Source organism: Mustela lutreola, chromosome 7 (assembly GCF_030435805.1).
Source record: "Mustela lutreola isolate mMusLut2 chromosome 7, mMusLut2.pri, whole genome shotgun sequence".
Taxonomy (NCBI): Eukaryota; Metazoa; Chordata; class Mammalia; order Carnivora; family Mustelidae; genus Mustela; species Mustela lutreola.
Genome location: NC_081296.1, coordinates 71,758,898 through 71,784,293, shown reverse-complemented (window position 1 = coordinate 71,784,293; position 25,396 = coordinate 71,758,898).

The following is a 25,396-nucleotide window of genomic DNA, read 5'->3' as shown; positions in this document are numbered from 1 at the left end:
TTCTATGTAAATACACACCTATCAATAATTTATTGTATACAGACAGTGTTAAGAGTTGCAGGTACATGAGCTTCTTATAACCCAAAGGAAAGGAGAAATCATATAGATAAGTAAATATCAGATAACTGTAGACAGATATTGGACATTTAAACATTAAAAGAAGCTTTTCCACACAAAGGAATTTTTTACTGTGATAAGGGTGGGAGGGTAGTTTCCAAAAAAGAGATAAATGAAAATGTCTTTCTTAGGTAATTCATTTTTTATTTTTTCACTTTTTTAAGATTGATAGATTTATTTGAGAGAGGGAGGGAGGGAGAGAATGGGGGAGGGGCAGAGGGAAAAGGAGAGAGAGAATCCCTGCTGAGCATGGAGCCTGACCTGGGGTTCCATCCTATAACCATGAGATCATGACCTAAACTGAAATTGATTGTTGGATATTAAGCCAACTAAGCCACCCAGATGCCCCATTCTTAGATACTTTTAAAGGTGGGTAGACAGATTTCAGGTGGAAGAAAAGAGGAACATACCTAAGATCCTTTGTCTAAAGCAACAGTGGTTACATGAACTAAGGACTCTGCTTAGAGTTTAAAAACCTCTTCTTTGATTTGTTTATTCTTTCTACCCTACCCTGATCCAGAAACAGTTTGCTTAAACTCACTGCACAGCTACCCATGAGATCAGGCAACTTGTCTCATGGCTCTTGGCATCTGCTTCTTCATTTGTCAAAAACTGATCAAAATCAAACTCTAATCAAAGAGGCAAAGAATCTGTACTCAGAAAACTATAAAGTACTCATGAAGGAAACTGAGGAAGATACAAAGAAATGGAAAAATGTTCCCTGCTTATGGATTGGAAGAAAAATTTGTGAAAATATCTATGCTCCCTAAAGCAATCTACACGTTTAGTGCAATCCCTATCAAAATCCCATCCATTTTTTTCAAGGAAATGGAACAAATAATCCTAAAATTTATATGAAACCAGAAAAGACCTCGAATAGCCAAAGGAATATTGAAAAAGAAAGCCAAAGTTGGTGGCATCACAATTCCGGACTTCAAGTTCTATGACAAAGCTGTCATCATCAAGACAGTATGGTACTAGCACAAAAACAGACACATAAATCAATGGGACAGAATAGAGAGCCCAGAAATAGACCCTCAACTCTATGGTCAACTAATCTTCGAAAAAGCAGGAAAGAATATCCAATGGATAAAAGACAAGTCTCTTCAACAAATGGCGTTGGAAAAATTGGACCGCCACATGCATAAAAATGAAACTGGACCATTTCGTTACACAACAAATGAAAATAGACTCAAAATGGATGAAAGACCTCAATGTGAGAAAGGAATCCATCAAAATCCTTGAGGAGAACACAGGCAGCAACCTCTTCGACCTCAGCTGCAAGGGAAGCAAGGGCAAAAATGAACTATTGGGATTTCATCAAGATCAAAAGCTTTTGCACAGCAAAGGAAACAGTTAACAAAATCAAAAGACAACTGACAGAATGGGAGAAGACATTTGTAAATGACATATCAGATAAAGGGCTAGTGTCCAAAATCTATAAAGAACTTAGCAAACTCAACACCCAAAGAACAAATTACCCAATCAAGAAATGGACAGAGAACATGAACAGACATTTTTGCAAAGAAGACATCCAGATGGCCAACAGACACATGAAAAAGTGCTCCATATCACTAGGCATCAGGGAAAAACAAATCAAAACCACAAGATACCACCTCACACCAGTCACAATGGCTCAAATTAACAAGGCAGGAAATGACAGATGCTGGTGAGGATGTGGAGAAAGGGGAACCCTCCTACACTGTTGGTGGGAATGTAAGCTGGTGCAACCACTCTGGAAAATAGCTTGGAGGTTCCTCAAAAAGTTGAAAATAGAGCTACCCCACAACCCAGCAATTGCACTACTGGGTATTTACCCTAAAGATACGAACGTAGTGATTCGAAGGGGCATGTGCACCCGAATGTTTATAGCAGCAAGGTCCACACCAGCCAAACTATGGAAAGAACCTAGATGTCCATCAACAGATGAATGGATAAAGAAGAAGAGATACACACACACACACACACACACACACACACACAATGGAATACTATGCAGCCATCAAAAGAAATGAAATCTTGCTATTTGCAACGATATGGAGGAAGCTAGAGGGTATTATGCTGAGCGAAATAAGTCAATCAGAGAAAAACAATTATCATATGATCTCCCTGATATGAGAAATTTGAGAGGCAACGTTGGAGGTTTGGGGGATAGGGAAGGAAAAAAATGAAACAAGATGGGATCAGGAGGGAGAAAAACCATAAGAGACTCTTAATCTCACAAAGCAAACTGAGGGTTGCCAAAGGGGGGGGGCAGGGGGGTAGGGAGAGGGTTGTGGGGTTATGGGCACTGAGGAGGGTATACACTATGGTGAGTGCTATGAAGTGTTTAAGCCTGATGATTCCCAGACCCATACCCCTGGGGCTAATAATACATTATATGTTAATAAAAAGTAAAAATTTTTTAAAAAAGAATCAAACTCTAAAGAGGGAGATCCATCTTCTGGGGATTTTTCCTTTCTACCTGATCTCTGTTACAAGCTGCAGTGTCTTAGGGGTCAGTCTTAGGCTCTCATCTGTTTGCTTCTCACACGTTTCCTTAGAAGATCTTTTCTATAAATTTTCTGTAAATTCAAATACCATCTACAGGCTGCATGCTAAGTTTTGAGATGCCTATAAATATGAATAGAAATGTCAACTAGGTGATTAGAAATGTCAACTAGGTGATTCTGGCTGTCAGAAGAGTTCTGGTATAAAGACAACAGGCCCAAAATAGAAGTCATTATCTGCTGTACAGCCAGAGGGTCAATACACAAAAATCTACTCTATCTCCAGATTTCTGGGCTCATCAAGAGGCAGCACCAACCACCCCTGCTCCCTTAGAGAAAGCCTTGACAATTTCTCCAAGTATGTACATTTATCACTACTCCATTTCAAATGTTCAGTGCCTACCTGTTTCTCTGGGAGAATTTGGGCCCTTTCCTAATTTGCCCTCTGTAACCCAACTAGTCCAGCCTACCACTCCTTCTCTATCACCATTTTGCCTAACCTCAGCGCTTTCTCTTCACAGTGCCCTCCTTTCAACTCTTTCAGCAAGTGGAGTTCCTTTCCATGCTATACAATTGCCTGTGTGGGATCTTCTCGGTCACCCCCTTTCATCGTGCAACAAAGTCAGTGAAAGCTTGTCAGATGGCACAAGGTTCTATCAGAAAGAAGTAAGATGGAGTGAGAGGCAGGGGTAACTGAGGAAAAGGAGGGTGTTTTCACTTCATACTGAATGATCAGGAAAGATCTTGCTAAAACAATCACAATTGAGAGATGTGAATGTAAGAACATTTCAGGCAGAGGGAACAGCAAGAATAAAGACTCTCAGTGGGCATCGAAGTTTAACAAAGAGGTGAGGGTGGCTGGAGCACAGTGGAGGAGGCAGAAGACAGAAGATGACAAGGTCAGAAAGTGGCTTATTGACCACTTAAGTGTTCCAAATTTTTCTCCAGTCTGGAAAGTCACTGGGGTTTTTTGAGAGATGACTATAATGTGAATTATATTCTTCAAGATGACTCTGACTACTGTGATAAGAGTAGACTGTAAGAAGGTAAGGATGTAAGCAAGAGACCAGTTAGGAAGATAGTGAAACAGTGCAGGTACTGAGGTGATAGTGTTGGGAGAGCCATGAGAGTATGCAAGAAATGAAATGGTTGCCTTAAAGGTACAGTTTGAAGGGACAGCCCACAGGATTTACTCATGGACTGGATGAGAGCTGTGAGCTTCCTACACATTCTCCAGATAAAATCTGTGTCAATTTCTCAGAAGCCTTTCTATTTGTCTTCACCAAATAACTCAGTTTTTTCCCATTTATATATAACCCCCAACTTATTTTTGTCTTTGTAGCACTTGTCACCCCTGTAATTAAACAGAAGTTATTTTAATGTTAAATTTGTGCCCCATGTTAAGTCATATACTTGCAGGGAAGGGCGGTGTCTATCCTGTTCCCCACTCTATTCTGAACACAGAGGCACTTGAGGCACTCCTCAAATATTTTGGGTTACATTTCACTTGGTTTCACTATACTGAAGCACAGCTGGTTACTTATAAGCACAGCCAGATACTTATAAGTACACCAGTTACTTATAAGTACACCTTTCATAATCACTTTGTTAAACTACTATTAAAACAGAACTGGAGACTTTTAACTCTGACAAGATTCATGATAATTATAGAAGAGCTACTTCCTTGTTGGCAGCCCTTAGAGTGTGAATAATAGTGTAATGCATGATTTTGAGACAATCTGGAGTAATCAGACCTTTTGAACATTAAGCCAATATGTATATGCATCAAGCTGTATCCACATTTTGTTATAATCCATTAGAGTTCATTATATAAGCACTTAAAAATATGTATTCACATTATTAAGATGCTAAGAGTTTCTAACATGAAGATTTCAGAAGCTCAGTTAATTAAACATCATATCTTCTGGTTTGACCAAATAAACCCAACAGGAACTATACATCATCATCAGCCTACAGCACTGAAATCTGGCTACTGGATGACATATATATGACACCTGTATACAAGGACACAAAAATCCATTTTTAGACATTATATTTGTTTCCTACAGATGTTGCCACAAACCTAAATCCACAGAAATGAATTCTTGCCATTGTGGAGGCCAGAAGTTTGACATGAAGGTGTTGGTAGGGACTTACTCATTCCAAAGCTTTGGAAAGGGGGCTCCTTCCTTGCCTGGTCCAACTTCTGGGAATGTCAGGCATTCATTGACTTGTAGAAACTAACTCTAATCTCTGCCTCAGTCTTCACATAGCTGTCCTCCCTCTTTGGTTGTGTCCAAATTTCCTTCTCATAAGGGTACCAGGCATATTCGATTAAGGGCCCACCCTACTCTTGTATGATCTTCCTCTTAACTAATTATAACTGCAATGATTCTACTCCCAAATAAGATCACACCCAAAGGTACAGGGGGTTAGAAAATGAACATGTATTTTGGGGAGACACAATTCAACCCATAACAGATGTGGGTTAAAGTGGATCTGGGTGGGGTGGTAGTTAAATCTAGTATAAAGAGAAATGGACTAGGAATCAGGAAACCTTCATCTGAGTTACCTCACTATAGGTAGAAGTAGGTTACTTTAACAAGTTAATCTCATTTCTTACTCACCACTCTTTAAAATCAGAGTGTTAGCAGAGATGTTAGAAGAGTGTTAGAAGAGAGGTTAGAAGTTAGAAGAGCATTAGAAGAGATGACCTCCGTCCACTCAGATATTTCAAATCAGATGAAAATGAGACTAAGTTAAATATTGAGTCTGTTCAATCATAAAATCAGTCATATGCAGAACCTTGCTGGTCCTGCCAGTATGGTTTAAGAAACAATTTTTATTTTTTTTAAATGCCTTTGTAAGGGGCAAGACTTCATATTTGACTTTCACTTCCTAGTTGTATCACATCAGTGTCAGAGGCTCAGACTTGTAATGGATTACAAGTAATGTCTTCTACACTTAATAAATCATAGCCATAGCTATGTAATTCAAGAGTGTAATGCAAAACACTCTTTCAGACCTGAGGTCAAAATCTAACTGTTCCAGGGCGCCTGGGTGGCTCAGTGGGTTAAGCCGCTGCCTTCGGCTCAGGTCATGATCTCAGGGTCCTGGGATCGAGTCCCACATCGGGCTCTCTGCTCAGCAGGGAGCCTGCTTCCCTTCCTCTCTCTCTGCCTGCCTCTCTGCCTACTTGTGATCTCTCTCTCTCTCTGTCAAATAAATAAATAAATCTTTAAAAAAAAAAAAAAAAAATCTAACTGTTCCACCCCTCAAAAACGGAGTTTACTAACAGTCTCTTTATAAAAAAAACTTTAGTATTCTATTGTATGACTGGCAGTTTACTCTATTATTATATTTTGTCAAATTGACCCTAGTTTAACTAGAGACTGAAAATATTGATGTCTTTCAGTTATTCCTGCAATGTTCTACTAGGAAAACCAATTAAATTGCCCTATCACAGTTTGAGGAGATGGTTTACTGGACCCCAAGAAAAAAACAATCAGACAAAAGATAGCTTTAGAAAGTGATCTTGGAAATGTCATTATTGGTCTAGACCAGACTTACATCCATTCTTCTTTAAAAATAAGAAAGGCCTCGTGAAAGTTAAAAGCAAGTAAACTAATGTGAGATCTGAAGATGGTCTAGAAAGGCAGAGTGATATACTGGCTAATACATCCAGTGCTTTTTAATATGCCAGTCACCGTTCTCTGTGGTATTACTGACTGTTCCTTTTACCTGCATATTAATTTGATTCAGGGTAATCCTGGAAAATTGCCATCATTTAAATTCATAATTCTTACTATCTCTGAGTATTCTGATCTTTAACATCTTGAGAGTATATGATAGTCTAAAAATACATGAATATAATGCTCTCTATTGCTGTTCATGAAATACTTGTGAGTCAGAGAACTTCAGGACTGGAAGAGTTAGGAGATGTATACAAGGTTGATTAGCCTGAACAAAAACTTGAGGCTTTAACTCTATAGCCTGTGGTCTAAACACATATAAATTAATAAGTGTATATGTATAGACACATACCATTCAATTCTTAAAACTCCATGTAGCTCTTTAAGAACTCCATGAAATTCTATAGAATGGATATAATGTGATTTATTTAACTGTTTTCCTGTTGGTGGGCACTTAAGTTATTTCACTTTCTGTCATACTTACAAAGCTATAATTAGTTACCCATGTATGTACCTATATAGGTACTTTAGAATTAATTCCTCGGAGTAGAACTGCTGGTCAGATAGATTTTTTATTTTTTATTTTGAAACATAAAATTTACTATTATTATTTAGAATAGCTACTAGTGTTATTTAGGATTTTATTTATTTAGTGTTATTTAGGATATTATTATTAGATAGTTACTAGTATTATATAGGATTTCTATCTCTCTCATCAAAAGTAAAATTGGCCTACAGTTTTATTTTATGTGCTTATCTTGTCCTGTTTAGGTAAAAAAAGATTATGTTAGACCTATTAAATGAATTGGGAAGCGTTGCATTTTACTCTATGTTCTAAAACTATTTAAATAATGGGGGAAGGGGGCAGAAATGTGTTCCTTGAATTAACTTTAAAACTGGTTACTAAAGCCATCTAGGCTTCATGCATTTTTAGAGGGAGACCTTTACCAATAATATTAGTAGTTATTACTGATCTAATCTGCAATAAGACTCAGGAGATACAATAGCTTTAGCCTAAATATGTGTTTATTTAGCTCTACTGAGGGATACAGCCCAGGAAATGCAGCTTTAGTATCTCATACAGAGGACCAAGGGCTACCCAGGTTTATAGTATCTTTTGTACCCTTACACACATGAGGTGTATATGAATGCCCAGAACGAAAGCCAAGGTGTGTGGGTACCTTAACATATAAAAGTCACACCTTCTACTTCCAACAGCATTTTATGCCATTCTAGTCATGTAGGACCAAGGCCTGGATGCAAGCTTACATCTCCACCAATCCAGAGTAATTGCCCAGATTGGGAGACTCACAGTCCAAGAATAACCATGTAGTCCACACTGACCTTAACTTTGTAGGTTCCAAAGTGAACCCATCTGTCAGGCTGACTTGGATCAGGTGTGATGTTAACCTATACTAACATCAGTGGTCCTGCTCAGGACTTTTAATCTTGAGTCAATTTTAAATAACTTTATATTATTCTTATGGATTCCATCTATATTTTCAAATTCTTTGGTAAAAAGTTGGTTTTGCCAGAGAAATGTGTCTTTAACTGATTTCTTTCTTTCTTTTCCTTTTCTTTTGACCATGGTCAAAGACTTCTTCAGTTTGTACTGCAAAACCAGATTCATCTAAATTTATGTTTAAATATTTAAAAACAATATTACACTAACCAAAATTCATCTGTACTGATATTTTAAAAGAAGCAGCTTTCATGCTTTTATTGATCATATATTTGTATCCTCTATCCCTTCAACCTCAGGAACGTCCTCTTTTGTCTTTAGTAATTCTCACATTCACTTTCTTTGGGTTAATTGTTCTTCTACATTGAGTTAAATGTTTATCTTCTATCTGTTTTGTTTTCTTATAAGCTAATACGATTTTCTAAATTTTCTTCTTAGTACTGCTTTAAATGCATCTTTACAAGCATGTTTTTATTTTGTTAATTTCTGAGTTGACTTAAGAAAAAAAAAAAAAAAAACAAATTAGCCTAACTGGAAGGGTACTTAATTTCCAGGAATGTTTTTTGCTACTCTGTTAACTACTAATTTACTGCAATGGACTTAGAATGTGACACTGTAATTTCTCCTTTTGGGGATGGGGGTGAGCATACAGGGATTATTGACTTTACTTAGTCAAATTTTGTAAGCAAAGGTAGTTAGTTGCTCTAACATTTATATTCTTATCTTTGGTCTTCTTTGACCTATGTTCTAAGATAAATATGTTAATAGTGCAGTATTATTAGTTTTGTCGATTTTTCATTTCTAAAAGTTTTGGCTTCATTTCTTTTGGCGTGTTCTCCACATACATTATTGACATGTTGGTAAGATATATCTCTCATCAATATCAAATCTACCTCTTATCCCCCTTTAATACTTATATCCTTGTGATAGTATTAATACTGAATTGTGTTTTTTAGTTAATTATGACATTATGCATTCACTTATGAGTCTTGGCAAGCAAGAGTCATCAGCCCAATATATGGGATAAAATATTTGCTTAGTTTTTACTTATTTAATAGTCTTTGTATCCTTTTACTTCAATTTCTATGTTATTTTATTTGAAGGGTCCTAATTAAATTATTTTTCTTCCTTAGATTTAGATCTATTAATTTAGGAATCCTTTTGTAATGATTGTTTTAACCTTTATGACCATATTACCCACAAATATTTTTAAAATGTTTGATTTTATTTTCCCCTTCAGTGTTGTTCCTGGAAACTGAGAAATAAAAATGTACTTATATATCCTTCAGAATTTGAGAAGCATGCAGGTAAACTAAGTCATATCTCTGAAATGACCTACATCATCTTCATACTTAAATAACTGGAGTAAAGAATTCTAGACTCAATCACTTTCTCTTAGCAATTTCCTTAGAATTCCATTTTTTACTGTCTTTTGATTGCCTCCAAGGAAATAATCAATAAATGTCAGCCTGTATCCTCTAGAAAGCAGAGCTAGAGTCAGAGATTAATCTTTAACAGATGACATCTTATGGAAGGTGAAAGGCCAGGGCAATAAAAATGAGGAAAAGAAGACAAGTGAGGTAAGCAAAGACTCAGTGTGACAAGTTACTGTGCTGGTCACCTCCTCACATAGTGTGCCATAGAGAATTACCAGATGTCTTTACAGATACAATCCAAAATTCTCTCACAAGTTTCTGTGGAGAAAATGCGTTTCTGAACAGTCTTTGCACAAAGTTCTATTTGCCCAGTTCTCTGCTTCCTCTCAGTATAGGTCCATCCCATAGGGAGCTAGCCTTGCCGCCCTTCTAGGCTGCATCACCCTGTCCCTAAGCAGCCTTTGAGGAAGTAGGTTCTCATGCTCCAATGTATGGCATTGCCTCCAAATCCAGAAACATAGGGATGACAAAGAGAAAAAGGTGGCTGGCTCCATAACATTCCAATTCTTCTTAATTTACATCTAAAATAAACTATATCCTTTCTTTTCTGGGAATGTCTCCAGATTCACTATGTATTTTTTAAAGATTTTACTTATTCATTTGACAGACAGAAAGAGAGAGCACAAGCAGGGAGAGGGGCGGGCAGAGGCAGAAGGAGAAGCAGGCTTCCTGCTGAGCAGAGAACCCGTTGTGGGGGTTGATCCCAGGACCTAGGGATCATGGCCTGAGCTGAAGGCAGATGCTTAACGGACTGAGCCACCCAGGCAACCCTCACTATATGATATTTTTAAGGGGACTCTAAACTGTACAGATTCATAAGGAGTCTAATATCAGATCTCATTGAACAGACCCCAGAGTTACTATTTTAGATCCCACGGTTAGCGTTTTTATGATTACCAATTTTGTTTACTAACATTCAGCCTAGAGTGACCACAACCATCTGAAGTATCTATTATGGCTTTGAAGTAAATAAGCCTCCATTTTGTATTTGTGGTAATAGGTTTTAAGTTTTGAAGTCAAAAGACATGCAGCCCTATTGGATTTCATAATGAGCGTACAGAAAATTTAAAACCTTGTCTAAGACTTTTTGTGTTTTTGATCCTAGAGTACCAAGAACTTTTCCTGAGATCCCCAGAAGTGGACCCCAAGACAAGCATTGCATGCACATGGCTTATTAAGAAAATGCCCCTAGAGAAACCAGTAAGGAGGTGAGGTAGCAGGTCAGAGACATGCAAGAAGCCAAGTCAGGGAATACAGATGACCACAGCATTATGAAAGCCTAGGTATCTTGCTTCAAGTTAGGACAAACACTGGGGAACAACTGATGAAACAGAGCCCCTTTTGGAGGAAACAGAGTAAGCCCCCAGGTCTTTCTGACTTCATATGCCTGCATTCTGACCACTAGCAGACGGCAATTCTCTGAATGAGAGCTGCAGGTACAGGCTGTGGGAGACAAGAGCACAAAGTCAGCAGAGAGACTCACAGAAACAACACAAGTAATCCAAAGGGACATGTGTGGAGCTCTACTAGTTTCCACTATAGACAGCTTCCTTGTTTGGGGAGATGACAAGGTATTTCCCTCTTAAGGCTGAATAGCTTTAGTAGCTGAATCTACTTCTTGACAGAATACAGACTTCCCCCAGGGCATAAAAAAAGGACCTGGAATATTTAGGGATTATAGTTTGGGCAATGGGGATGCTTATTGCTACTAAGTTGATTGACATCTCTAGCTGGTGCTTTTCAATCAGAAGAGCTCGGAAGAAAATATTTTTTAAGACAGAAAAATCTTGTTTCCAATTCAAGTACTTGGTGAAACATACCACAACCTCCAAAATGGCAAAGTCCATCTAGTCCTAGATCCCCATATTAAAGCCCACCTCATTCTCCCTGTGAAACTGCTTTTCCACTGTCTCTTTTTGAGGCCCTAAAATGAAAAAGAGCCAATTGACCACCATTTCCCCACAAGCCAATAAAATGTGTGTCTCAAAAGTCTGTGTTCTCATATAGTCAATTCATCCTCACAAGGGTGACAGTCAATTTTCCATACCTCACAGTCAATTCATCCTCACAAGGGTGACAGAGATACCTCTAGACTGCTCTCATCATCCTGAGGTGAAATACTGACGGATGGATTAGAACCTCCAAAGATGATGAGCTCTGGTTGGCCAAGAGAAAATAATCAAGACTTAGGGTTGGGCTTAAATGCACAACAGTCACAAAATCTTGGTCAAAGGGTAAAACTAATTCAACCACTCATAGCTATACCCCCTAGATTTTCCTCAGAGCCAAAATTCATGCTAGGAGAGCCATATGTTACCTCTGTGTATATTTGCTACCATGCAACTTCATCCAATAAAGGCTGGCTTTGGGCCAAAAGGATCTCAACCTGTCCTATAATTGTAGCTGGCATGAAACTGGATTTTCTTCCTGCCTCAGTGCTGGCTGAAACCTAGGAACTATCACAGGTGTGCCACAAAGGCATAGCTAAGCTTTGAAAGTTGTAGGAGAAAGGAGTACTATATAAGTATTTGAAAGTGAGAAACATGAGAAATGTATCAGTTCCGTTCCAAAGAAATGAAAGATAATCTGTTTCCCTTAACCAGTCAAAGTGGAACTGGAGCCATAGTGGAAGGAAAACTATTCCACACTCCCACCAACTTCCCTGCGATCAGTAGACTCACTCTGAATGAGCTGGTACCTTCTATCTTGTAAAAGACTATGATCCTAAAGACGCCTGAAGTCCCAGCTCTCTAAACTGGATGTAGAAGTTATGTGTCAACTTATAATAAGCTTCCACAGGGAATTTAACCTGCAACAAAGATTAGCAGGGAGCACACCTATTAGAAAAAGCTCTTGGGGGCACCTAGGTGGTTTGGTAGGTTAAGTATCTGCCTTCAGCTCAGGTCATGATCCCACATCCTGAGATCGAGTCCCACATCGGGCCCCCTGTTCATCAGAAGGACTGCTTCTCCCTCTGTCCCTCCCCTCTGCTACTGATCTCCCTCTCTCTCTCTCATGTTCTCTCTCTCAAACAAATAAAATCTTAAAAAAAAAAAAAAAGAAAGAAAGAAAGAAAAAGAAAAGAAAAGAAAGAAAGTGCTCTTGGGATCAACACCTGTCCAAAAAAAAAACAAAAACAAAAACAAAAAAAGTTGTGCAGAAGTGGCAGTGAGCCAATGATCCTATCACAAGAAAGTCTCAGCTGAAACTGTATGGCTTTCTGAACCTGGCATTTTTTAAGAATTTTCTGAAATGGAGAGATAGCCAAGTCTTTGTACCTCTACACTGCTCATCCATTGGATGTAGGCTATACCAGGAAGAGGGAATAACCTTCAGGAAGGTGACTATCTTCAGCTGAAACAATTTCAGTGGGGGCTTATAGCTAAGGACTATCACACATGCTCCCAGGAGTTAGGGTAATACAGCTTTTGTTCTTGTAGGGGATTCGGATGGTACATCACAGCATCTACTACATAAATTTTACTAACTGGTACCTTAATTATAGCTTGTCTCCAAGACAAACAGCTTCTGGTCAATGGGAATAATTTAAATGATGTAAACAAGCCAGATTAATCAACTTCACAGAAAGATTAGCTTTACATGGTTAATTCTGGTTTCATTTCCCAGTTCTACAACAGGCTTAGCCCTTTAAGTCTCAGTCCCAACTTGTCAAATCCTCCCCGTAAATAAGTACATGTAAATTGTCTTTATAACCAGATAGAAAAGTTGTAGTGCTCATCTGGCTTATGTTTGCTACAACCTTCTTCCTACTACCTCTTATATTCCATTCCATCCCTTCCTCGGATTCCCCTCAGATTCTTCTCCTTTTGTAAAGAAACTCAGTAAACTTGGAAAACTAGTAGGGAGTAAATACAACTCTCAGAGTAGTCTAGTTTCTCATTCAATAACAGTATTGTTATTTCAGCCTACTACTTAGTAAAATTTTAACAGTGAGAAGTTAGCAGAATCAGGTAGACTGTAAGAACACAACTTTACTGAATTTTATTAGTGGGGTAACAACTAATGAGACTTCTAGAATTAATGAAAGAGATCCTCCACACCTTCCTCAACCTTGATGCCACCATCAGATCCACACTCATAGAGCTTGCCCCCATGTTCCCTGGGGCTCATGGTAAATTGTAGTAATTATTTGTTGATATCCTAAGAGAATGATTTCCACAATCTGGCTGAATCATCAGATATGGCCCAGTCCAGGGGCAATGTCTGATGGAAAGGCAGACTAAGTACTGACCTTTTCAAATCTTAATCAGGTCTTCTTAAGATATCTCAAGAACAGAAATCTCCATATGCAGAAGACCAAAGAATTCAAAACTTTAGGACTTTTTATAGAAACTATAAAAATGGGCCTTATCAGAGTTTTAAGCAATGACTCAGTTGCCGTGCATTCCAAAATTCTTATTTTTCTCTACCTAGCATTAGGAAAACAAAATTACCAGGTTTTAAACTGTTCTCTCACTATGAGGAAATGGGAGGTAGTTCAAACTCCCAAAGAAGGAAGGAAAGCATATAAAAACAGGCTTGTTTTCTAGCTGACAAAAATTTCATCATGGAGTACAGTCAGTTGTTGCATCATATGATAAATCTTTCAGATAGACCATGTGAAACAAACTACCTTGCATCAGAATGAGACTATGAATGAGAAACTTGAGACAGGAAAAAAAGGCAATTGATAAATATCATTCCTTCCCTCCCTCCAGGGAAGTTTGTCGCATGGTGTGATAACTATACCATACTGACATGTTATTCCCTAGCCATTCTGGAAAGCCACTGTAGAAGCCAGATTTCATACTCTACCAGCATTGTATTGCTGAGAAGTCCAGAAATAGTGTGAGCAGTTATAGCCTCTATAGATCTGACTGTACTGGAACTAGAGGCTTAAACAGCTGTGGCTCTCAATAAGGAAGTACAACCGAGGGTGTGCATTAGGAAATGAAAGAAGAGAAACAGGTTCTAAGCATAATGGTTCTTAGCCTTTCTATTGAGCAAATGACCAGGGCCTGGAAGGTAGGTATAATTAAAAAAAAAAAAAAAAAAAAACTACGAAAGGACTAAAGACTGGGTTTAGTACAGCCACAAATTTAGAAATTGATACACAAATCTTCCCCAAAATATGAGATTCACAACTGCCCCCAACAGTATCCAGACATTGGCCACATGGAGCTCCGCAAAACTATAAAATCTCTCTTCCTCTGCACGAGCCCTGAAGTGAAATAGCTGTTACTTTCTGGCCATGTCTGGGCTGAAAGAGCAGCTACCTTTTTACCCAATTTTGCCATTTTTCATTGGAAAGGTGATCTTAAATAGCATCATAGTAACACATACCTTTCACAAAAACTGTAAAATAAATGACAGAATCTGATTATAGACTCAAAAATTCTACCCAGAGAGTGGCCTTAACAATAATATTTAAAGATATTTAAAATCAGAGAGGATGGGGCACCTGGGTGGCTCAGTGGGTTAAAGCCTCTGCCTTCAGCTCAGGTCATGATCCCAGGGTCCTGGGATCGAGCCCGCATTGGGCTTTCTGCTTGGCGGGGAGCCTGCTTCCCCCCCCCGCCCCACCCGCCTGCCTCTTTGCCTACTTGTGATCTCTGTCAAATAAATAAATAAAATCTTAAAAAAAAATCAGAGAGGAGAAGTTAATATGGCAGAACAGGAGGTCCTTATTTTTGTCTCATCCCTCAAACATAGCTAGGTAACTACTAAATTATTCTGAACACCCAGAAGATTAATCTGAGGACTAAAAACAAACTGCACAACTAGAGGGAGAAGAGGCCACATCATGGAAGGTAGGAGGCATGCATATGTTATTTGGAGGTCCAAAGAATCATTGGTGCTGCAGAGGGGAGGGAGCCTAAACAGGGAGAGAGGAGAGAGAGAAAGAAAAAGAGAGAGAGAACAGGGCACAGGGCATTGCAAAAGAAAAACACTTCCCCAAAACCACTGATAGGGAAAATAAGGGAGACTGATAAATCCAAGTTTTCAAAAGACACAGAGCAAAAAGTCTGAAGTTTTAGAAGTCTTCACCACTGCCAGGGTGGAGCCTGGTGGGGAAAGGCCTGGAAGCACACAGCACTGTCTGAGGATCCCCTGGGTTGCAATGGGAGAGATAATTCCCCTTCTTACACTTTGGGAGAGGTGGCACTGCCTCTCCAAGGGTAAAAAAGCCAGCGGGTGCCATTGAGCTGCCCCATTCATTAGCATAGGGGCAGAGGCACTGCTGAGGCAGCAGCTAACCTGGATGCTGGCTTTTTGCTGCTCTTTACCATAAACTCCAAGTCCCTCTGCATTCATGAGACTATACTTCTGGGACAAACTGGCACCAGTCACAGTATAGTAAGACCATCCCCCAGAGGAACAGCATAAGTCTGTGATACACTGGGTAACTAAAATTTGGAGTTTTGAAACCCATCCACTGTGCCTGAGATAAAACACAGAAGCACAGTGGGTAGGCAGAGGGCTGGGACACAGAAAGGGTGTAGGTAAGGATCAGAGGGAAGCCTGGGATATATGAGGAGAGGTTGTTTGCTCTTTTGTGAGGGCCTCCTGAAGAGGCATGTTTTGGCATGAATTCCACCCCTCTTCCCCCCAGGGATAACCGCAGGGATAAGAGAGCCAGGGGACACCATTTTTACTCCTGCTCATCAGCACAGCTGGACTTCAGTGCACAGCACAGAGCCCATAGTGGAGGTTTGAGCCACTTAAACCAAGCCCCACTCCCCTGTGCTCTGCAGATGCCTTTTTAATAGGGCAGGTGTGTCTGAGAGTCAGAGCAGCAGTGGGCCCCTCCCCTAAAGACCAACACAAATCCCCCATACCCACCAAGTCTACTGGGCATATAGTGCTGCAAAGCTTCGGCTCTAGGGGAAATAAGATCAGGCTTCATTTAATAAGCAGATCAAAACACACCTAGTTTTAACTAAGTGTGACACAGTGGACAAGGTCCAGACACTGCCCACTGCAGGCAAAGAGAAAGTCTACAGAAGACTGACCTAAGGGAAAAAGTGGCCATAATACAATAGCAGAGTGCATATAGCATACCCCAGAAACACTTCCTGAATTATCAGGCCCTGAACAGTATATGATCTCTTCCTAATATAGTCATTACTCTCAGGAACAGAAAACCTAACAGGTATTCCTAACATAGAGAAGATAGAGACCTAGACAAGATGCCAAGAGGGAGGAATTCATCTCAAAAGAAAGAACAAGAAGAGGTCATGGCCAGAGATCTAATCAAAACAGATATAAGTAATATGCCTGATCCAGAATTTAAAACATCAATCACAAGGATACCAGCTGGACTTGAGAAAAGCATTAAAAACACTAGGGAGTCCCTTATTGCAGAGAAAAGAGAGCTAAACTCTAGAAATAAAAAAAAAAAAAAAAAAAAAGCTATAACTGAGATGCAAAACCAAGTGGTTGTAATGACAACAAGAATAAAGAAGCAGATGAGTGAATAAGTGATATAGAAGGTAAAATTATGGGGGAAAAATGAGCTGAAGAGGAAAAAAAAGTATTGGAATGTTAATGTAGACTTAGGGAACTCAGTGACTCAATAAAGCATAACATTCATATCACAGGATCTCAGAAGATGATGTCAAATGGGAAAATGAGGCAGAGGTTTATTTGACCTAATTATAGCTGAAAACTTTAATTTGGGAGAAGGAAACAGACATCTGAATCCAGGAGGCACAGAAAACTCCCATCAAAATGAACAAAAGCAAGCCAATACCAAGATATACCATAGTAAAATTTGCAAAATACAGAGATAAGGAAGGAATACTGAAAGCATCAAGGGAAAAGTAATCCTTAACCTAAAAGGGAAAAAAAATAACGTTAGATCTCCCCACAGACACTTGGCAGACCAGAGGGGGTAGAATGATATATTTAATATTGTTGAATGGGAAATATATGCAGCCAAGAATACTTTATCCAGCAAGATTATCATTCAGAATAGATGGAGAGATAGAGTCTCCCAAACAAAAACTGAAGGAGTTTGTGACCACTAAACCAGTCCTGCAAGACATATTAAAGGGGAATCTTTGCAAAAGAAAGAACAAAAGCAACAAAGACTACAAGGGAAGAGAGAAAATCTCCAGAAATGATGACTTCACAGGTAACACAATGGAACTAAATTCTTATCTATCATTCTTACTTATCATTAATCACTTTGAATGTAAATGGAGAAAATGCTCCAATCAAAAGATATAAGGTATCAGAATGGATTAAAAAAAAAAAAAGACCCATCTACACGCTGCCTAAAGAGACTCATTTTAGACCTAAAAGACACCTGCAGAATGAAAGTAAGGGGATGTTTAAAGCAAGAGAATATACATTCTTCTCAAGTGTACATGGAACATTCTCCAAAATAGATCACATACTGCGTCAAAAATCAGGTCTCAACCAGTACCAAAAGGTTAGGATTACTCCCTGCATATTTTCAGACCACATGCTTTGAAACCTGAACTCAATCGCAAGAGAAAATTTGGAAGAAACTCAAATACATGGAGGTTAAATGACATTCCCCTAAAGAATGAATGGGTCAACCAGGAAATTAAAGAATAATTTTATTTATTTATTTATTTATTTAAAGATTTTATTTATTTAGTCAGAGAGAGAGAGAGCGAGAGTGAGCACAGGCAGACAGAGTGGCAGGCAGAGTCAGAGGGAGAAGCAGGCTCCCCGCGGAGCAAGGAGCCCGATGTGGGACTCGATCCCAGGACGCCGGGATCATGACCTGAGCCGAAGGCAGCTGCTTAACCAACTGAGCCACCCAGGCGTCCCAAAGAATAATTTTAAAACATCATGGAAAAAAATGAAAATGAAAACACAACTGTTCAAAACCTCTGGGATGCAGCAAAGGCAGTCCTAAGAGAGAAGTGTATAGCAATACAAGCCTTTCTCAAGAAACCCAACATAATCCTACACCTAAAGCTGGATTAAGAACAGCAAATAAAGCATAAAACCAGCAAGAGAAGAAAATAAATAAAGATTAGAGCAGAAATCAATGAAATGGAAGCCAAAAGAAGAATAGAACAGATCAACAAAATTGGGAACTGGTTCCTTGAAAGAATTAAAATTGATAACCCCCTGGCCAGACTTACCAAAAAGAAAAGAGAAATGACCCAAATAAATAAAAACATAAGTGAAAGAGGAGAGATCACCACCAACACTGAAGAAATGCAAATAATTATAATAATAATGCACAACTATATGCCAACAAATTAGGCAATCTGGAAGAAATTGATACATTCCTAGAGATGTACAAACTATCAAAACTGAAGAAACTGAAAACCTGAACAGACCCCTAACCAGCAAGGAAATTGAAGCAGTAATCAAAAATCTTCCAAAAACAAGAGTCCAGGGCTGCGTTGTTTCCCAAGAGGATTTGACCAAACATGTAAAGAAGAATTAATACCTGTTCTTCTGAAACTATTTCAAAAAACAGTAATGGAAGGAAAACTTCTAAACTCTACGTGGCCAGCATTACAATTACCTCAAAACCAGACAAAGGCCCCACTAATAAGAATTATAGATCAATATCCCTGAAGAATACAGATGCCAGAGGCACCTGGGTGGCTCAGTCTTTAAGCATCTGCATTTGGCTCAGGTTATGAGCCCAGGGTCCTGGGGTCAAGCCCCACATTGGGCTCCTTGCTCACTGGGAAGCCTGCTTCTCCCTCTTCCACTCCCCCTGCTTGTGTTCCTTCTCTTGCTGTGTCTCTAATAACAAAAATCTTAAAAAAAAAAAAAAAAAAAGGGACATGGATACCAAAATTCTCACCAAGACACTAGCCAATAGGATCCAAAAGTACATTAGAAGGATTACTCACCAGGACCAAGTGATATTTACTCCTGGGATGCAAGGGTGGTTCAACATCCACAAATCAATCAATAGCAATATACTACATTAATAAAAGAAAGTACAAGAACCATATGCTCCTATCAATAGATGTAGAAAAAACATTTGATAAAGTACGGTATCCTTTCTTGATTAAAATTTTCCACAGAGTGGGGATAGAGGGAACATACCTCAGTATCATAAAGGCCATCTATGAAAAGCCAACAGCAAATATCATTCTCAATGGGGAAAAACTGAAAGCTATTACCCTTAAGGTCAGGAACATGACAGGGATGCCCACTCTAACCACTTTTGTTGAGAAGTCCTAGCTAGAAGTGCCAGCCTCAGCAATCAGACAACAAAAAGAAATTAAAGGCATCCAAATCTGCAAAGAAGTCCAACTTTCACATTTTACAAATGACATGATGCTCTATGTGGAAAACCCAACAGAATACATGCCAAAATTGCCATAACTCACACAGGAATTCAGCAAAGTGGAAATATATAAAATCAATGCACAAAAATAAGTTGCATTTCTATACACTAACAATGAGACAGAAAAAAAGAGAAATTAAGGAGTCAATTCCATTTACAACTGCACCAAAAACTATAAGATACCTAGGAATAAACCTAACCAAAGAGGCAAAGGATCTATACTCAGAAACTATAGAACATTCATGAAGGAAATTGAGGAAGACACAAAGAAATGGAAAACATTCCATGATCATGGATTAGAAGAACAAATATTGTTAAAATGTCTATGCTACCGGGGCACCTGGGTTGCTCAGTGGGTTAAGGCCTCTGCCTTCAGCTCAGGTCGTGATCCTAGGGTCCTGGGATCGAACCCCACATCAGGCTCTCTTCTCGGTGGAGAGCCTCCTTTCCTTCCTCTTTCTCTGCCTGCCTCTCTGCCTACTTGTCATCTCTGTCAAGTGAATAAATAAAAATCTTAAAAAAAAAAATGTCTATGCTACCTAGAGCAATCTATACATTCAATGTGATTCCTACCAAAGTACCACCAATATTTTTTCACAGAGCTGGAACAAATAATCCTAAAATTTGTATGGAAAAAGAAAGACACCAAATAGCCAAAGCAAAGTTGAAAAAGAAAAACAATGCTGGTGGCATCACAATTCCAGACTTCAAGTGCTATTACAAAGCTGTAATCATCAAAACACTATGGTACTCTCACAAAATCACATAGATCAATGGAACAGAATAGAAAACCCAGAAAAGGACCCACAACTGTGTGGTCAATTAATCTTCAACAAAGCAGGAAAGAATATCAAATGTGAAAGCAATCTCTTCAAACAATGTGTTGGGAAAACTGGGCAGCAACATGCAAAAAAAAGTGAAACTGGACCACTTCTTACACCAGACACATAGCTAAATTCAAAATAGATGAAAGACCTAATTGTGACATAGGAAAACATCAAATTCCCAGTGAAGAACACAGGCAGCAATGTTTTTTATATCAGTCATAGCAACTTCTTGCTAGATACCTCTCCGGAGGCAAGGGAAACAAAAGCAAAAACTATCTGTAGGACTTCAACAAGAGAAAAGCTCTGGACAGTGAAGGAAACAATCAACAAAACTAAAAGACAACCTACAGAATGGAAGAAGAGATTTGCAAGAGTGTTATCTGATAAAGGGTTAGTATCCAAAATATATAAAGAACTCATCAAACTCAACACCCAAATAAACCCAAATAGTCCAGTTAAGAAATAGGTAGAAATATGAACAGATATTTTTCCAAAGAATACATACAGATGGCTAACAGACACAAAAAAATATGCTCAACATCACTCACCATCAGAAAATACAAATCAAAACCATGAGGAAATACCACCTCCCACCTGTTAGAATGGATAAAATGACAATACAAGGAACAACTGGTATTAGCAAGGATGTGGAGAAAGAGGAACACTCTTACACTGTTGGTAGGAATGCAAACTGTTATAGCCACTCTGGAAAACAGTATGGAGGTTCCTCAAAAAGTTAAAAATAGAACTACCCTATGACCCAGCAGTTGCACTACTAGGTGTTTACCCAAAGGATACAAAATTACTAATTTGATGGGGCACATGCACCCCAATGTTTATAGTAGCATTATCAACAATAGCCAAACTATGAAAAGAGCCCAAATTTCCATTGACTGATGAATGGATAAAGAAGATGTGATATGATATATACACAATGGAATATTACTCAGCCATAAAAAAGAATGAAATCTTACAATTTGCAATGATGTTCATGGAGCTAGAGTGTATTATTCTAATCAAAATAACTCAGTCAGAGAAAAACATATACCACATGATTTCACTCATATGTGGAACTGAAGAAATACTACAGATTAACATGAGGAGAAAAGAGACAGGCAAACCTTAAAAGAGACTCAACCACATAGAATAAACTAAGAGTTACAAGAGGGGAGGTGGGCAGGGGGAATGGACTAAATGGGTAATGGGTATTAAGGAGGGGAACTGATTTGATAAACTTTGTGTGCTATATATAAAGAATGAATCAATAAATTCTTCTCCTGAAAATAATATTACATTATTTGTTAACTATCTAGAATTTAAATAAAAACTTGAAAAAAGAAATAAAATAATCCATTCACACTTCATCATTAAATCCAATTTACAGATGAGCATACTAACCCTGAAAGATGTTAATATTACCCCAAGTTTGAACAGTTAAGAAGTAGTAGATTCTGAATTCATCTATGTCAACTGACCTTGAGCCTATATTCTTAAAAGCTGGGCAACACTAGTTCCTCAGAAAAGTAAATATGAGTAATAAAGCTGCATCACTTTTCTATAAGAGTCATCATTTTAAAAAGTAATAAAGGCAAACAACATACACTATTATCTTAACAACAACAAAATGATTCCATTGTACAACTTCCTTTTTTTTTTTTTTAACCATTGGTTTTTACTTAATCCATTAAAATCTGTGATCTCAGTCAACTGAACCCCTGCTTTGTTTTATTTTAAGAATTTTTCTGAGGCACCAGGGTGGGTCAGTTGGTTAAGTGGCTGCTTTTGGTTCAGGTCATGATCCCAGGGTCCTGGGATGAAGCCCAGCATGGGATTCCTTGCTCAGTGGGGAGCCTGGTTCTCCCTCTCCCTCTGCTGCTCCCCCTGCTTGTGTTCTCTCACACTCTCTGTCAAATAAATAAAGTCTTTAAAAGAATTTTCCTGCTTTTATAAGAAAATATTTTCAGAAATATATTTACAGTAAAAGTTCTGATTAGAAAGTTAAGGTCAGTTTGTAAATTATATAAAAAAATTTATCCCAAAATTGAACCCTATATTTATAACGGGCATACAAAGTTTTATTTAAAAAAAAAAAAAAAAAAAACTTGAGGAAATTTCAGGCCAAATATTCTTTATGAAAAACTTCATAAAATTCTCACTTGGGTATGTCCTAATAGAGGAATCAGTATTTTTGTAAAACTATGGTACCATGTCTGTGAAATAACATTTCCTTAGAATGAGCCTGCTTTTCTCTCTGAATACTTAATATTCCTTTATTTTGTTTTCACCCCCTAATTAAACTATACATGTTCTAGAAAAGTATATTCCACCAAGACACTGGGATGATGCTTAAATCACTAGCTTTTAACAAGCTACTACTACAGATGGGGAAGCAGCAGGAACAAAACTCTGATGTGTTCTCATGTTAGTGCATTTCACTTTTGCCAATTTTTATATGGACCATGCAGGAAAGCACCATCCTGGTACAGCAACACATGGCTCTGACTATATGAAGCAAAGTAGGTATTAAAAACAATATATCCCATGTTAATACCTTGACATGACACTGAAGTATTATCTTGGGTAATCCCTTGGCCCAGGTGAGAGTGCCACAGGTGGTAACACAATTACAATTGTCATTCTTGCTATGATTCTGTCAAGAATCCCTGAGGACTATTGTCAATGTCTTGAATGAATCATGGTGGAAATGAATAGCACAACTACATTTAGACAGCTACATAAGTCAGCCAGTTACTCATTCATATTCAACAGATGTCCATAACTATCTAATTCTCCCAGGATTTCATCCATCCACCTCTATGGTAATACTACAGCTTCATAAAACGTGAGTTGCCTATAGTGGAATACTACAAACAGTTCTAAAATGTTTGCTATTAAACTTCCTGGTGAAACTTTCTCTGGTACTATTCGGCAAAGTCAAAGCAGCAGGGCACTGCCAAGAAGATATTTGTTGTTGGGTTAGACCATATGGTTCAAAAAATAGTACCAAAGGATTTTGATAAAAAGACTTACCACCTCGCCTTTTGTGCCACATTTTCTATGTCTCATGATATCTTTAAGTGTTGGTGGATCTAAGCAAGTGGATGGTTGATTGAGGATTGTTTTAGGCTATCCTCAGAGCTCGGATGGACCCCCTGCCACCCACAATTTGGCTTGGATGTTGAGACCAATGATACCACACACAAATCAAAAGGGCATGAAAAGTATATTACTTACATAATGAGGCTTTCTGGGGAGAGCCAAAGCAAGTTTCCAAACAGGTCAAAAAAATGGTTTGACATGGAGCAGGGAAGGGAGATTGGTATGGATTGCATTTTGGTTAAAGGATGGAGATGTGGTTATAATTTCCATTCACAGGCTGGAACTTGTGTTGTTTGAATTTCGTCGCAGCAGCCAGCGCGACGAATCGACCAGGGTAACCGTGGGGGCTAAGAGGATGATGAAAAAAAGTTAAGAGACAAAGAGATGGGGGCAGGAGGGACATTGAAGATGATGTCCAACAGTGCCAAATTTATTCCACGTCTTAACAAGCATTTACAAGGCAGACCAGAATAGGAGAAGCATTGCATCAGTACCTAGTCAGATGACCATAAGTTCCTATAAGAAGTTTACATTAACTACAAGCAAACCTCGTGTTGCCAGGTAGTTTCAGCTAAAGCCATTAGCAAGACAATCAACCAGGGAGTGGATCATGGGAGGTAAAGAACAACAAGGATTAACTAAGAACTCAGGACTCCGGCAACATTGTTCCCTACTGCAGGTAGAGTGTGTGGGAAGTCACATAGGCAAGTACAGGACACATAGCACAGACCCTTTCTCAGTGCATTCAACTTTCCCGTCCTTAACCTTGTCAAGGTGTCTGGACTTTGAAGGAGACACAAGTCAGGGCCTGGTTTGGTCCTCGACTCCAACCGTGCCGTGGCCTCCCACAGAATTTCCTGTAAGCACCAAAGCCGGGAGTGGGTGAGTTATCTTGGTGACTTAACAGAATATGGGCTAAGACGGAAGATGGTAGTCAGCGAGGCTTGAAAGCTGTCACCAGTCAAGTATCATAAATGGAGTCAGAATTTTAGTTACAACTTAACCCCAGTGTCTGATGACTGAAATGTGCTATGTTTTATTTATTAAACTTGAACTAGAATAAGCCATTATTAGCACTCTGTAAGGTCTTGTATAGTGAGGTCAGTAAAGGAGGTGAAAGTTCTATTACTACCTTATTTAAAGCTTAGCACTGGATATTTTGTGAGGTAACTTGTATTCTTTGGTCACTTCAATAATATAGAGAACTTCAAAGAAAATAAAAAGTGTCTTGATAAGGACTTGTACTGTGGCTTTAATATGTACAGAGACTTGTATGGGCTTGATTTATACTTGGGGTATTTGTGAGGCAAGAGATTCTTAGAGGTTTTTTTTGTTTGTTTTGTTTGTTTTTCCAAAGTGGGAAACTTTGGATAAGGAATTGCTGTTGCTGCCATTGGCCAGACAGTTGGCTTGCCCATTGGCAATAGCCAAAGAATCTGCAAAAATTCACAAATGGGGCTGATAGTTGGCCAGTACATCCAGTGCTCAGGTGACAGCCTCAAGTTTATCCAATATGCTGACCCTTGGGGTCTGTTCTTTGTCAGAGATGACCCAGTTAAAGATAAAAAGCAGCAGCTCTCCAGTGAGCTATATCACATGTAATGATGACACTGCCCTCTCTAAAGTATATACACACCCTTTGCCATTCACTCAGCTGATGCCAAGGGAACTCAAGTATTCAAGGGGCCTTTGAGAGAAGTGACCTCCTTGAACACTATAACACCTAGCAAGGTACTGAGAACAGAGGAGACTACCTGCTCTTGCAAATAGGATGTACCATAGCACATGGGTTTAGCTCTGTCCTATACATGCCACTTCCATTTTAGCCAGGAAGCTTCAGTGTTCATGCTGAGTTTGTGGGGTGAAGCTTCCATTACCCAAGGCATAATGGGCAGCTGAGCACATAGGGTCATGAATTCAGGGCCTGTGATATCCTCCATCTCTAGGAGAGCCCAAGATGTGATCAGCAATTGTCAC